The sequence below is a fragment of the Grammomys surdaster genome, unplaced genomic scaffold (assembly GCF_004785775.1).
Source record: "Grammomys surdaster isolate TR1022 unplaced genomic scaffold, NIH_TR_1.0 146, whole genome shotgun sequence".
Classification (NCBI taxonomy): Eukaryota; Metazoa; Chordata; class Mammalia; order Rodentia; family Muridae; genus Grammomys; species Grammomys surdaster.
Genome location: NW_021604604.1, coordinates 1,078,942 through 1,084,695, shown reverse-complemented (window position 1 = coordinate 1,084,695; position 5,754 = coordinate 1,078,942). Strand labels below are relative to the sequence as shown.

At 45.5% G+C, this 5,754-nt stretch overlaps 1 pseudogene; it reads right to left on the bottom strand.

Moving 5' to 3' along the window:
* Positions 1–1,215: 1,215 nt before the first annotated feature.
* Positions 1,216–3,400, bottom strand: LOC114618959 (annotated as a pseudogene).
* Positions 3,401–5,754: the final 2,354 nt, after the last annotated feature.

The following is a 5,754-nucleotide window of genomic DNA, read 5'->3' as shown; positions in this document are numbered from 1 at the left end:
CCAATAAAAAGAAAGATAATGTTATTAATATTTTTCACAAATATAAAAAAATCAAGCCAGGCATGGTGATACATGCCTTAAATTCCAGCACTTAGTAAGCAGGTGCAGGTGGATCTCTGTGAGTGCAAGACCAGCCTGGACTACATATTGTCTCACAAACAATTAATACTAAAAAAACAAAAATGAAATCAAAAGCAACCTTTAAAAGAAAACTAAGTCCCTTCCTCTATATCTAACGTCTCTGGGTCTATGAATTGCAGGTTGGTTATCATTTGTTTAGTAGGTAATATTCACATATATGTGAGAACATGCCATGTCTATCTTTCTATGTCTGAGTGCATTCAGAAAATTCCGGAGCTTGGTGAGGTGCACCTATATGTTCTGGGGTGGAGTTTCTAAGGAGGGTTCACTGATGAGGGAATGCCCACACTGGATGTGCACAGCACTATCCCATTGGTTTGGACAGAATCACAGAGGAAAGTCAGCTAAGTGCCCTGATTCTCTTCTGCTTCCTGACTCAGTGGTGTGTGAACTGCTCAACTGCTCCTAGCCCTTCTCTCCCTCCCCACTCTCCACTCTCCCCACACTCCTGAAACTAAACTAGAATCCCCTGCCATGGACACCTGGTCAATTGGACCTCAAAGCACATGACCTTGGCCATTAGAACTCCAGAAAATGGTAAGTGGCCTCAACTTTCTCTTTTCCTGCACCTCTTTTAGGCTTTCACTCAGCCTCTGCCAAACAAACAACTTTTAGCCTCTTTCCCTCTAGGATAATCTATCTCCATTTAGCCTCTCACCAAACCAGTGTAGTCTGCCTAGGTATACTGCTGTGCCCCTGTCCACGCATGCTGAATGAACATCATAACCACAATTTAGGAAGTAAAACAAATGCTAACAATTTATTAAAACCAACACTTAACAACATGAAACACTGAAAAAAAATCACAGGAATAAAAAGGCTATTTCTCAGGGGAACGTGAGAGCTGGATGCAGGGCAGGGAGAGCTGCTACATTGAAATCAGGAAATGATTCAGTTAGGACATCAGACTGGTGCTGTCTGACCAAATAGACCCCCCCATTGGTGATAGGGGATGACAAGGTCATTCTCTAAGGAGGTAGATCCACTGTACCAAGGGCAAGATGTGTGAAAGACGACTGTGTCTGCTGACATGGTAAGACACAGGTTCCACAGCTGTTAGCAGGTGTGGTGATATCACATCTGGTTCCAATAGCAGAACATTCTGGCAGATTTGGGGCTCTCTGTCACTGGTGCCCAATCTTGTTTCAGCCGCAGTTTCAGTGACGGAACCCACATGTCAATCTCTGAATCTCCAGATATGTGGCTCCCCAGATCTAAGGATGAAGACAAATTTGCAGCCAATGAAGGCTTGTGCAGAAGGGGAAGTGGTGGTGGGGGCACAAGAGACAAAGTCCTCAAGATGAGACCTTCTTTCAGCCTTTCCAAAGACAGAGGAGATCATGTCTGTTGGGAATCTCGACCATGTCCTATAAAAGGTCATGTGCCCAGGCCAGAGTTGAGTGACAGCTCCTGCAAACAGGAGCCTCTCAAGGCAACCCCAGAACACCAGGTACTGAACCTCACTCACAGGGTTACAAACTCCTACCTGAGTCGTCTTCATCCTCTATCTCTGATTCATTGGACTCTTGCTGCAATTCCATGAGAAGATTATGAACTCGGAGATTCAGATCTGAGTAAGGTATGTTCACAATCAACTAGGCCTTCAGCTTTCTCAGAATGGACAGATCTGAAGTCTGACAAAACTCCTCAGGGTATTTGTCTATCCAGGTGTCCAGGAAAGAACAGAGGATACTGGGAAGAAGGGATGGACAACACAGACAATGGCCAGGCCTTTCCTTCTTCAACCTTCCCATGGCTTCTGTCTACAGAGAGGACTAAAAGGAAGAGATCCAGCCCTATGCAGAGGAGTACTGTGAGCAGTGCTGTGAGGACCTAGTGAGCAGGGAGCCTCACACACCTCACTGCCAGCCTCTAGTGGAGAACAGCTGAGCAAGCCTCCTGGCATGGCCTGGTACATGGACAGAGTCTCAAAGCGGCACTTAGGCCCCAGACTCTCCGATCTGAACCCCACACAAGAACCATGCCCATGCAATTTTCATCCTGCAGGCACTGCTTGGCAACAGTTTATGGTACTAGAATCCAGAAGAAGAACAAGAGCAAAGCATTGGCTGTTCCTTACCTTAGGAACACAAATGACCCCACACTGGAGACCCAAATCCTTCCTTTTGTCATAAAGCCCACTTACCTCTTTACTAGTTCATCCTCTTTGCAATCCGGGCAGAAGTCTGCATACCTAAAGAGGGCAGAACAGATGTCACCTGTAAAATCGCAGGCCCCCACCTAAAAGACATCTAGGGGGCAGGTGGCTACCTGGACAAGAGTCAAAATACAGAAAATGGAAGTTCTGTCTGCTCTCAGAATTATTAGTTCACCTGCATACAGTAGGTGCTTCAAAGATGTGTGTGCAATGAGTGAGCACAAATGTCTCTATTCAGACATCTCAGTGATCACAAGTCTCTCAGATTGTCCTCCATAGGTCTTCCCTCTGGACACATCTATATTGGGTACTTCAATAGGAAATCTGGAACGTTCTCTACAAATGGGAGAAGTGCTTCCACCAAGGCCTCAGAAATATTGGGCAAAAGATAGAAAGCTTCTTTAAGGTACAGAGGACAGCTACATTCATTAGGGTCTCAGTTAGGACAGTACCTCCTTTGGGCCAAGCCTGGGAGAAGCATTTTTCACTCCATACTTCTGGGTACAAGAAGTAAAAACAGTGCTTTCAGGAACTAACAAGAGAATCTCAGACCTCTGACCTTGGAGGTGGGCACTCACCGTTTCAACAGGAGGTCCAGCACATGCTGTGTGGTAGTGAAACTTCGGTATTCATCCAGGAAGGCAGGGGCAAAGAAGGGGTCTCCACCCTGCAGGGATGGCACCAGGTGGTTCACCAGCTTTCCGACCATGTCTGCAGTGATGTGGAACTCTCTACAGGGTTCCTTCATGTTTTTTGGGGTACACTCATGTTCACCCTGAGGAGACAACATAGTAGATGGTTCAAACAAACACAGGCCTGCAACATTCTCAGTGGTGATTATCACTACAAGTCTTCCTCAGTCATTACAGTGTCAAACACACAGAACAAAACTAGGGGAAACTCTAGAGAGTTCTGAGAGGGTACCTTGTCTGCGTGGTCGTGGGCCTGGCTGTCCTGCGTCAAGTCTGTTTCCTTCTGGGCAAATGGCCAGAGGCATTGGAGGCAAGAAAATATCATGAATTTGCAGGTCCCTGAAGGGCCTTCACTCTTGTCTTTCTTGAGGCCTGAGCCTCGAGTAGTCCAAAGACCACAAGAGAACATCCTGCTCTCTCTAAGTTCACGGACAAGTGAGCCTGCTGGGCTCACCCTAAACAGTTGGCTGTCTGGTTACCAGGATTCTGCATTGTTGGGTCACTGTATGAGGATGTGATGTCACTTCCTGAGAGTCTTTTTACTGTCTCCCTTCACACAGGGCTTTCCCTAAATGCTCCTAGGTACCCTCATACTTCCCATGTACACAAGTGGACACAGATCCATGGGTGTGTCCCATTCCACTGCTCCAAAGGATGTCTGGATACAGGCAGCACTTGGTCCATATAGGCAGCACCTCAGCTTTGCAGTCTGAGTCCCTACACTTACATAGCATCTCTATCCCTACCCCTAAAGTCAGCCCTTATCACCAAGATCTACCTTAAACCCAAGCCATGGTGCCTGTGATACCCCACAGTGTCAGTCTTCTTGCATGGCAATTTTTTTTTCTCAGGACCAGTTTCCACCCTCGTGATCATTTTTGAGTTCAAGCTCAGTGGTACAGCTCTCCGTAAACTGCTGGCTCAGCCACCAGCTTACAAGATGGAAGCTGGCCCCCAACACTGTTTCAGAACTGATTTGACCTCCATTGTTTCTGCTTCAAGTTCCTGCTTGAGTCCTTGTCCTGACTTTCCTCAGTGATGACCTGTAGCCTGCAAGAAACCTTTGCCTTCCCTAAGATGCTTTTGGTCATGGTGCTTGTCACAGCAACAGTGTGAAAGCCCAACACCATACTTTCTATGTCACCATCCATGCCATCTAGCAGCCAACCTCCTCTCTTGTCCCTCATCTCCCTCCCTTCCCTGTGAAATCATTTCTTCCTTTTTACTCACTGACTGCTTTTTCTGTGCACCAGTGGTCTCTGCTTCAAAGTCCTTTGCTTTTATCCCATGGCCAGACCGCATTCACAGTGATTAGCAATCCAGTGACTGATGAGTTAATACCATGGGCATGTCAGGACTTCACATGGAGATTGTTTCCCTTATTCTGCATCCTTACCTGTCACTTGTGTTATTGATCTTAGCCATTCTGTTAGGTGTAAGATGAAATCCTGAAGGAGATTTGATTTTGTAAGAGTAGATTACATTTCCCTAATGGCTAAGGATGTTGAACATTTCGTTAAGTGTTTTTCACCAATTAAGAGTTTCTTCTATAGATCTTCCTAGTGTGGGGAAGTAGAATAGACATTGCAGGGGGACTGGGCCAGGTAGGGACAGAGAGGGAAGATCAGGTGTGGACAGGAAGAAAAGACAGGGTTGAGGGAGAGAATTTGAGGAGAGACAGATGCTATTGAGGGGCATCTAAAAGATGATATGGAAACCTAATGCAATGGAAACTTCCTAAAATATATGAAAATGATCCTAATGAGGTCTCCTAATAATGAGGAATACTGAGTCCCAACTGTTTAACTCTTGTCACCAAATGAAGTTTCCAGTAGCAGGATTGGGTTGCATTTAATTGATTTGTTTCCCAAGAGGGTCCCATAGAAATCCCCAAACAATCTAGGTTGTTGTTAAGACAATGAATTGCTCTCTGCAAACTGATAGTGGGGCCTCATTACTGAGAACAATACATACAGAACTCATTGAACATGGAGAAGTCAAGATGGTGCTTACATGGAGCGTTGCTCCCACAAAGACATCCTAGTGTCTTTGATACAGGAAGGCACTCTGAAGGTTACCAAAAGAGAAACAGAAACACCAACCCAGAAACAAAACCTTTGAACTACAATCTGTTCTGCCTTAAAGATATGCTACAGTAACAGTGGTACATTGTGGGAATAGCCAAACAATGTCTGACTGACTTATGGCCCAGTCCACAAGATGGAATCCATGCCCAACACTGTGTGGCTGCCCAAGATCCAGAGACCAGATAGCCTAGGAAACCTAGGGTAAAATCTCACACAACTTGTCTGAAGAAAAACTATCAATAAAATGACTCCTAATAAGATTCCTATATGCTCACAGAGCAGTGCCTTATTCAGTCATCATCAGAGAAGCTTCCTTCTGTAAAAGACAGGAAAAAAAAAACAAGACTCACAGCCAGACACTATGCAGGGAGAAAGAGAGTTCTTGGAATGTGCAGCTCTAAATGGGATGTCTCCATCAAATCTCTCTCCTTCAAGTTCAGGAACACTGCATAAGAGGATGTGCAAAGAGAATTGAGATGGAGAACAGCAGGAGAACAAGGCCTTCTGAATCAAATAAACAGGCTCATATGAACTCGCAGAGACTACAGCTGAGGCACAAGACCTGTACAGGTCTGCACCAGGTCCTCCGCACATATATTGTAGCTTTCAGCTTTGGATTTCTTTCAGCTTCGGATTTTTATGGGACTCCTGAGTATAGGAATGAGTGGATCTTTGA